A 10,594-nucleotide genomic window follows, 5' to 3' on the forward strand; every position below is an offset into this window, starting at 1 on the left:
TTTAGGTCAATTTTATGCATTCTGGCGTTCGTAGATACAAGAAAACTGTTAAAATTCTTCAGAAACGTCACTTTTGAAGTGTTTTCTTGTACTTTTAAGCCAATCAGATACCCTACGGGCTCGGAAAGTGCAACGAAACCATCAAATTTTAGCTAGAAACTGTATTTTTGTCGATTTTTATTGAATTTGAACTATATTTCAACGTTTTTTGATGGTTCTGAGCCACCAAACACACTTAAAGCATGCAGAATCGACTCAGAATAGGAAAAGGAGACGTTTAGGTCAATTTTATGCATTCTGGCGTTCGTAGATACAAGAAAACTGTTAAAATTCTTCAGAAACGTCACTTTTGAAGTGTTTTCTTGTCCTTTTAAGCCAATCAGATACCCTACGGGCTCGGAAAGTGCAACGAAACCATCAAATTTTAGCTAGAAATTGTATTTTTGTCGATTTTTATTGAATTTGAACTATATTTCAACGTTTTTTGATGGTTCTGAGCCACCAAACACACTTAAAGCATGCAGAATCGACTCAGAATAGGAAAAGGAGACGTTTAGGTCAATTTTATGCATTCTGGCGTTCGTAGATACAAGAAAACTGTTAAAATTCTTCAGAAACGTCACTTTTGAAGTGTTTTCTTGTACTTTTAAGCCAATCAGATACCCTACGGGCTCGGAAAGTGCAACGAAACCATCAAATTTTAGCTAGAAACTGTATTTTTGTCGATTTTTATTGAATTTGAACTATATTTCAACGTTTTTTGATGGTTCTGAGCCACCAAACACACTTAAAGCATGCAGAATCGACTCAGAATAGGAAAAGGAGACGTCAAGGTCAATTTTATGCTTTCTGGCGTTCGTAGATACAAGAAAACTGTTAAAATTCTTCAGAAACGTCACTTTTGAAGTGTTTTCTTGTACTTTTAAGCCAATCAGATACCCTACGGGCTCGGAAAGTGCAACGAAACCATCAAATTTTAGCTAGAAACTGTATTTTTGTCGATTTTTATTGAATTTGAACTATATTTCAACGTTTTTTGATGGTTCTGAGCCACCAAACACACTTAAAGCATGCAGAATCGACTCAGAATAGGAAAAGGAGACGTTTAGGTCAATTTTATGCATTCTGGCGTTCGTAGATACAAGAAAACTGTTAAAATTCTTCAGAAACGTCACTTTTGAAGTGTTTTCTTGTACTTTTAAGCCAATCAGATACCCTACGGGCTCGGAAAGTGCAACGAAACCATCAAATTTTAGCTAGAAACTGTATTTTTGTCGATTTTTATTGAATTTGAACTATATTTCAACGTTTTTTGATGGTTCTGAGCCACCACACACACTTAAAGCATGCAGAATCGACTCAGAATAGGAAAAGGAGACGTTTAGGTCAATTTTATGCATTCTGGCGTTCGTAGATACAAGAAAACTGTTAAAATTCTTCAGAAACGTCACTTTTGAAGTGTTTTCTTGTACTTTTAAGCCAATCAGATACCCTACGGGCTCGGAAAGTGCAACGAAACCATCAAATTTTAGCTAGAAACTGTATTTTTGTCGATTTTTATTGAATTTGAACTATATTTCAACGTTTTTTGATGGTTCTGAGCCACCAAACACACTTAAAGCATGCAGAATCGACTCAGAATAGGAAAAGGAGACGTTTAGGTCAATTTTATGCATTCTGGCGTTCGTAGATACAAGAAAACTGTTAAAATTCTTCAGAAACGTCACTTTTGAAGTGTTTTCTTGTACTTTTAAGCCAATCAGATACCCTACGGGCTCGGAAAGTGCAACGAAACCATCAAATTTTAGCTAGAAACTGTATTTTTGTCGATTTTTATTGAATTTGAACTATATTTCAACGTTTTTTGATGGTTCTGAGCCACCAAACACACTTAAAGCATGCAGAATCGACTCAGAATAGGAAAAGGAGACGTTTAGGTCAATGTTATGCATTCTGGCGTTCGTAGATACAAGAAAACTGTTAAAATTCTTCAGAAACGTCACTTTTGAAGTGTTTTCTTGTACTTTTAAGCCAATCAGATACCCAACGGGCTCGGAAAGTGCAACGAAACCATCAAATTTTAGCTAGAAACTGTATTTTTGTCGATTTTTATTGAATTTGAACTATATTTCAACGTTTTTTGATGGTTCTGAGCCACCAAACACACTTAAAGCATGCAGAATCGATTCAGAATAGGAAAAGGAGACGTTTAGGTCAATTTTATGCATTCTGGCGTTCGTAGATACAAGAAAACTGTTAAAATTCTTCAGAAACGTCACTTTTGAAGTGTTTTCTTGTACTTTTAAGCCAATCAGATACCCTACGGGCTCGGAAAGTGCAACGAAACCATCAAATTTTAGCTAGAAACTGTATTTTTGTCGATTTTTATTGAATTTGAACTATATTTCAACGTTTTTTGATGGTTCTGAGCCACCAAACACACTTAAAGCATGCAGAATCGACTCAGAATAGGAAAAGGAGACGTTTAGGTCAATTTTATGCATTCTGGCGTTCGTAGATACAAGAAAACTGTTAAAATTCTTCAGAAACGTCACTTTTGAAGTGTTTTCTTGTACTTTTAAGCCAATCAGATACCCTACGGGCTCGGAAAGTGCAACGAAACCATCAAATTTTAGCTAGAAACTGTATTTTTGTCGATTTTTATTGAATTTGAACTATATTTCAACGTTTTTTGATGGTTCTGAGCCACCAAACACACTTAAAGCATGCAGAATCGACTCAGAATAGGAAAAGGAGACGTTTAGGTCAATTTTATGCATTCTGGCGTTCGTAGATACAAGAAAAGTGTTAAAATTCTTCAGAAACGTCACTTTTGAAGTGTTTTCTTGCACTTTTAAGCCAATCAGATACCCTACGGGCTCGGAAAGTGCAACGAAACCATCAAATTTTAGCTAGAAACTGTATTTTTGTCGATTTTTATTGAATTTGAACTATATTTCAACGTTTTTTGATGGTTCTGAGCCACCAAACACACTTAAAGCATGCAGAATCGACTCAGAATAGGAAAAGGAGACGTTTAGGTCAATTTTATGCATTCTGGCGTTCGTAGATACAAGAAAACTGTTAAAATTCTTCAGAAACGTCACTTTTGAAGTGTTTTCTTGTACTTTTAAGCCAATCAGATACCCTACGGGCTCGGAAAGTGCAACGAAACCATCAAATTTTAGCTAGAAACTGTATTTTTGTCGATCTTTATTGAATTTGAACTATATTTCAACGTTTTTTGATGGTTCTGAGCCACCAAACACACTTAAACATGCAGAATCGACTCAGAATAGGAAAAGGAGACGTTTAGGTCAATTTTATTCCTTCTGGCGTTCGTAGATACAAGAAAACTGTTAAAATTCTTCAGAAACGTCACTTTTGAAGTGTTTTCTTGTACTTTTAAGCCAATCAGATACCCTACGGGCTCGGAAAGTGCAACGAAACCATCAAATTTTAGCTAGAAACTGTATTTTTGTCGATTTTTATTGAATTTGAACTATATTTCAACGTTTTTTGATGGTTCTGAGCCACCAAACACACTTAAAGCATGCAGAATCGACTCAGAATAGGAAAAGGAGACGTTTAGGTCAATTTTATGCATTCTGGCGTTCGTAGATACAAGAAAACTGTTAAAATTCTTCAGAAACGTCACTTTTGAAGTGTTTTCTTGTACTTTTAAGCCAATCAGATACCCTACGGGCTCGGAAAGTGCAACGAAACCATCAAATTTTAGCTAGAAACTGTATTTTTGTCGATTTTTATTGAATTTGAACTATATTTCAACGTTTTTTGATGGTTCTGAGCCACCAAACACACTTAAAGCATGCAGAATCGACTCAGAATAGGAAAAGGAGACGTTTAGGTCAATTTTATGCATTCTGGCGTTCGTAGATACAAGAAAACTGTTAAAATTCTTCAGAAACGTCACTTTTGAAGTGTTTTCTTGTACTTTTAAGCCAATCAGATACCCTACGGGCTCGGAAAGTGCAACGAAACCATCAAATTTTAGCTAGAAACTGTATTTTTGTCGATTTTTATTGAATTTGAACTATATTTCAACGTTTTTTGATGGTTCTGAGCCACCAAACACACTTAAAGCATGCAGAATCGACTCAGAATAGGAAAAGGAGAAGTTTAGGTCAATTTTATGCATTCTGGCGTTCGTAGATACAAGAAAACTGTTAAAATTCTTCAGAAACGTCACTTTTGAAGTGTTTTCTTGTACTTTTAAGCCAATCAGATACCCTACGGGCTCGGAAAGTGCAACGAAACCATCAAATTTTAGCTAGAAACTGTATTTTTGTCGATTTTTATTGAATTTGAACTATATTTCAACGTTTTTTGATGGTTCTGAGCCACCAAACACACTTAAAGCATGCAGAATCGACTCAGAATAGGAAAAGGAGACGTTTAGGTCAATTTTATGCTTTCTGGCGTTCGTAGATACAAGAAAACTGTTAAAATTCTTCAGAAACGTCACTTTTGAAGTGTTTTCTTGTACTTTTAAGCCAATCAGATACCCTACGGTCTCGGAAAGTGCAACGAAACCATCAAATTTTAGCTAGAAACTGTATTTTTGTCGATTTTCATTGAATTTGAACTATATTTCAACGTTTTTTGATGGTTCTGAGCCACCAAACACACTTAAAGCATGCAGAATCGACTCAGAATAGGAAAAGGAGACGTTTAGGTCAATTTTATGCATTCTGGCGTTCGTAGATACAAGAAAACTGTTAAAATTCTTCAGAAACGTCACTTTTGAAGTGTTTTCTTGTACTTGTAAACCAATCAGATACCCTACGGGCTCGGAAAGTGCAACGAAACCATCAAATTTTAGCTAGAAACTGTATTTTTGTCGATTTTTATTGAATTTGAACTATATTTCAACGTTTTTTGATGGTTCTGAGCCACCAAACACACTTAAAGCATGCAGAATCGACTCAGAATAGGAAAAGGAGACGTTTAGGTCAATTTTATGCATTCTGGCGTTCGTAGATACAAGAAAACTGTTAAAATTCTTCAGAAACGTCACTTTTGAAGTGTTTTCTTGTACTTTTAAGCCAATCAGATACCCTACGGGCTCGGAAAGTGCAACGAAACCATCAAATTTTAGCTAGAAACTATATTTTTGTTGCTTTTTATTGAATTTGAACTATATTTCAACGTTTTTTGATGGTTCTGAGCCACCAAACACACTTAAAGCATGCAGAATCGACTCAGAATAGGAAAAGGAGAAGTTTAGGTCAATTTTATGCATTCTGGCGTTCGTAGATACAAGAAAACTGTTAAAATTCTTCAGAAACTTCACTTTTGAAGTGTTTTCTTGTACTTTTAAGCCAATCAGATACCCAACGGGCTCGGAAAGTGCAACGAAACCATCAAATTTTAGCTAGAAACTGTATTTTTGTCGATTTTTATTGAATTTGAACTATATTTCAACGTTTTTTGATGGTTCTGAGCCACCAAACACACTTAAAGCATGCAGAATCGACTCAGAATAGGAAAAGGAGACGTTTAGGTCAATTTTATGCATTCTGGCGTTCGTAGATACAAGAAAACTGTTAAAATTCTTCAGAAACGTCACTTTTGAAGTGTTTTCTTGTACTTTTAAGCCAATCAGATACCCTACGGGCTCGGAAAGTGCAACGAAACCATCAAATTTTAGCTAGAAACTGTATTTTTGTCGATTTTTATTGAATTTGAACTATATTTCAACGTTTTTTGATGGTTCTGAGCCACCAAACACACTTAAAGCATGCAGAATCGACTCAGAATAGGAAAAGGAGACGTTTAGGTCAATTTTATGCATTCTGGCGTTCGTAGATACAAGAAAACTGTTAAAATTCTTCAGAAACGTCACTTTTGAAGTGTTTTCTTGTACTTTTAAGCCAATCAGATACCCTACGGGCTCGGAAAGTGCAACGAAACCATCAAATTTTAGCTAGAAACTGTATTTTTGTCGATTTTTATTGAATTTGAACTATATTTCAACGTTTTTTGATGGTTCTGAGCCACCAAACACACTTAAAGCATGCAGAATCGACTCAGAATAGGAAAAGGAGACGTTTAGGTCAATTTTATGCATTCTGGCGTTCGTAGATACAAGAAAACTGTTAAAATTCTTCAGAAACGTCACTTTTGAAGTGTTTTCTTGTACTTTTAAGCCAATCAGATACCCTACGGGCTCGGAAAGTGCAACGAAACCATCAAATTTTAGCTAGAAACTGTATTTTTGTCGATTTTTATTGAATTTGAACTATATTTCAACGTTTTTTGATGGTTCTGAGCCACCAAACACACTTAAAGCATGCAGAATCGACTCAGAATAGGAAAAGGAGACGTTTAGGTCAATTTTATGCATTCTGGCGTTCGTAGATACAAGAAAACTGTTAAAATTCTTCAGAAACGTCACTTTTGAAGTGTTTTCTTGTACTTTTAAGCCAATCAGATACCCTACGGGCTCGGAAAGTGCAACGAAACCATCAAATTTTAGCTAGAAACTGTATTTTTGTCGATTTTTATTGAATTTGAACTATATTTCAACGTTTTTTGATGGTTCTGAGCCACCAAACACACTTAAAGCATGCAGAATCGACTCAGAATAGGAAAAGGAGACGTTTAGGTCAATTTTATGCATTCTGGCGTTCGTAGATACAAGAAAACTGTTAAAATTCTTCAGAAACGTCACTTTTGAAGTGTTTTCTTGTACTTTTAAGCCAATCAGATACCCTACGGGCTCGGAAAGTGCAACGAAACCATCAAATTTTAGCTAGAAACTGTATTTTTGTCGATTTTTATTGAATTTGAACTATATTTCAACGTTTTTTGATGGTTCTGAGCCACCAAACACACTTAAAGCATGCAGAATCGACTCAGAATAGGAAAAGGAGACGTTTAGGTCAATTTTATGCATTCTGGCGTTCGTAGATACAAGAAAACTGTTAAAATTCTTCAGAAACGTCACTTTTGAAGTGTTTTCTTGTACTTTTAAGCCAATCAGATACCCTACGGGCTCGGAAAGTGCAACGAAACCATCAAATTTTAGCTAGAAACTGTATTTTTGTCGATTTTTATTGAATTTGAACTATATTTCAACGTTTTTTGATGGTTCTGAGCCACCAAACACACTTAAAGCATGCAGAATCGACTCAGAATAGGAAAAGGAGACGTTTAGGTCAATTTTATGCATTCTGGCGTTCGTAGATACAAGAAAACTGTTAAAATTCTTCAGAAACGTCACTTTTGAAGTGTTTTCTTGTACTTTTAAGCCAATCAGATACCCTACGGGCTCGGAAAGTGCAACGAAACCATCAAATTTTAGCTAGAAACTGTATTTTTGTCGATTTTTATTGAATTTGAACTATATTTCAACGTTTTTTGATGGTTCTGAGCCACCAAACACACTTAAAGCATGCAGAATCGACTCAGAATAGGAAAAGGAGACGTTTAGGTCAATTTTATGCATTCTGGCGTTCGTAGATACAAGAAAACTGTTAAAATTCTTCAGAAACGTCACTTTTGAAGTGTTTTCTTGTACTTTTAAGCCAATCAGATACCCTACGGGCTCGGAAAGTGCAACGAAACCATCAAATTTTAGCTAGAAACTGTATTTTTGTCGATTTTTATTGAATTTGAACTATATTTCAACGTTTTTTGATGGTTCTGAGCCACCAAACACACTTAAAGCATGCAGAATCGACTCAGAATAGGAAAAGGAGACGTTTAGGTCAATTTTATGCTTTCTGGCGTTCGTAGATACAAGAAAACTGTTAAAATTCTTCAGAAACGTCACTTTTGAAGTGTTTTCTTGTACTTTTAAGCCAATCAGATACCCTACGGGCTCGGAAAGTGCAACGAAACCATCAAATTTTAGCTTGAAACTGTATTTTTGTCGATTTTTATTGAATTTGAACTATATTTCAACGTTTTTTGATGGTTCTCAGCCACCAAACACACTTAAAGCATGCAGAATCGACTCAGAATAGGAAAAGGAGACGTTTAGGTCAATTTTATGCATTCTGGCGTTCGTAGATACAAGAAAACTGTTAAAATTCTTCAGAAACGTCACTTTTGAAGTGTTTTCTTGTACTTTTAAGCCAATCAGATACCCTACGGGCTCGGAAAGTGCAACGAAACCATCAAATTTTAGCTAGAAACTGTATTTTTGTCGATTTTTATTGAATTTGAACTATATTTCAACGTTTTTTGATGGTTCTGAGCCACCAAACACACTTAAAGCATGCAGAATCGACTCAGAATAGGAAAAGGAGACGTTTAGGTCAATTTTATGCATTCTGGCGTTCGTAGATACAAGAAAACTGTTAAAATTCTTCAGAAACGTCACTTTTGAAGTGTTTTCTTGTACTTTTAAGCCAATCAGATACCCTACGGGCTCGGAAAGTGCAACGAAACCATCAAATTTTAGCTAGAAACTGTATTTTTGTCGATTTTTATTGAATTTGAACTTATTTCAACGTTTTTTGATGGTTCTGAGCCACCAAACACACTTAAAGCATGCAGAATCGACTCAGAATAGGAAAAGGAGACGTTTAGGTCAATTTTATGCATTCTGGCGTTCGTAGATACAAGAAAACTGTTAAAATTCTTCAGAAACGTCACTTTTGAAGTGTTTTCTTGTACTTTTAAGCCAATCAGATACCCTACGGGCTCGGAAAGTGCAACGAAACCATCAAATTTTAGCTAGAAACTATATTTTTGTCGATTTTTATTGAATTTGAACTATATTTCAACGTTTTTTGATGGTTCTGAGCCACCAAACACACTTAAAGCATGCAGAATCGACTCAGAATAGGAAAAGGAGAAGTTTAGGTCAATTTTATGCATTCTGGCGTTCGTAGATACAAGAAAACTGTTAAAATTCTTCAGAAACTTCACTTTTGAAGTGTTTTCTTGTACTTTTAAGCCAATCAGATACCCTACGGGCTCGGAAAGTGCAACGAAACCATCAAATTTTAGCTAGAAACTGTATTTTTGTCGATTTTTATTGAATTTGAACTATATTTCAACGTTTTTTGATGGTTCTGAGCCACCAAACACACTTAAAGCATGCAGAATCGACTCAGAATAGGAAAAGGAGACGTTTAGGTCAATTTTATGCATTCTGGCGTTCGTAGATACAAGAAAACTGTTAAAATTCTTCAGAAACGTCACTTTTGAAGTGTTTTCTTGTACTTTTAAGCCAATCAGATACCCTACGGGCTCGGAAAGTGCAACGAAACCATCAAATTTTAGCTAGAAACTGTATTTTTGTCGATTTTTATTGAATTTGAACTTATTTCAACGTTTTTTGATGGTTCTGAGCCACCAAACACACTTAAAGCATGCAGAATCGACTCAGAATAGGAAAAGGAGACGTTTAGGTCAATTTTATGCATTCTGGCGTTCGTAGATACAAGAAAACTGTTAAAATTCTTCAGAAACGTCACTTTTGAAGTGTTTTCTTGTACTTTTAAGCCAATCAGATACCCTACGGGCTCGGAAAGTGCAACGAAACCATCAAATTTTAGCTAGAAACTATATTTTTGTCGATTTTTATTGAATTTGAACTATATTTCAACGTTTTTTGATGGTTCTGAGCCACCAAACACACTTAAAGCATGCAGAATCGACTCAGAATAGGAAAAGGAGACGTTTAGGTCAATTTTATGCATTCTGGCGTTCGTAGATACAAGAAAACTGTTAAAATTCTTCAGAAACGTCACTTTTGAAGTGTTTTCTTGTACTTTTAAGCCAATCAGATACCCTACGGGCTCGGAAAGTGCAACGAAACCATCAAATTTTAGCTAGAAACTGTATTTTTGTCGATTTTTATTGAATTTGAACTATATTTCAACGTTTTTTGATGGTTCTGAGCCACCAAACACACTTAAAGCATGCAGAATCGACTCAGAATAGGAAAAGGAGATGTTTAGGTCAATTTTATGCATTCTGGCGTTCGTAGATACAAGAAAACTGTTAAAATTCTTCAGAAACGTCACTTTTGAAGTGTTTTCTTGTACTTTTAAGCCAATCAGATACCCTAGGGGCTCGGAAAGTGCAACGAAACCATCAAATTTTAGCTAGAAACTGTATTTTTGTCGATTTTTATTGAATTTGAACTATATTTCAACGTTTTTTGATGGTTCTGAGCCACCAAACACACTTAAAGCATGCAGAATCGACTCAGAATAGGAAAAGGAGACGTTTAGGTCAATTTTATGCATTCTGGCGTTCGTAGATACAAGAAAACTGTTAAAATTCTTCAGAAACGTCACTTTTGAAGTGTTTTCTTGTACTTTTAAGCCAATCAGATACCCTACGGGCTCGGAAAGTGCAACGAAACCATCAAATTTTAGCTAGAAACTGTATTTTTGTCGATTTTTATTGAATTTGAACTATATTTCAACGTTTTTTGATGGTTCTGAGCCACCAAACACACTTAAAGCATGCAGAATCGACTCAGAATAGGAAAAGAAGACGTTTAGGTCAATTTTATGCATTCTGGCGTTCGTAGATACAAGAAAACTGTTAAAATTCTTCAGAAACGTCACTTTTGAAGTGTTTTCTTGTACTTTTAAGACAATCAGAT

This window comes from Zophobas morio, unplaced genomic scaffold (genome assembly GCF_036711695.1).
Source record: "Zophobas morio isolate AGI-343-1 ecotype UQ-CSIRO unplaced genomic scaffold, CSIRO_AGI_Zmor_V1 ptg000387l, whole genome shotgun sequence".
NCBI classification, from domain to species: Eukaryota; Metazoa; Arthropoda; class Insecta; order Coleoptera; family Tenebrionidae; genus Zophobas; species Zophobas morio.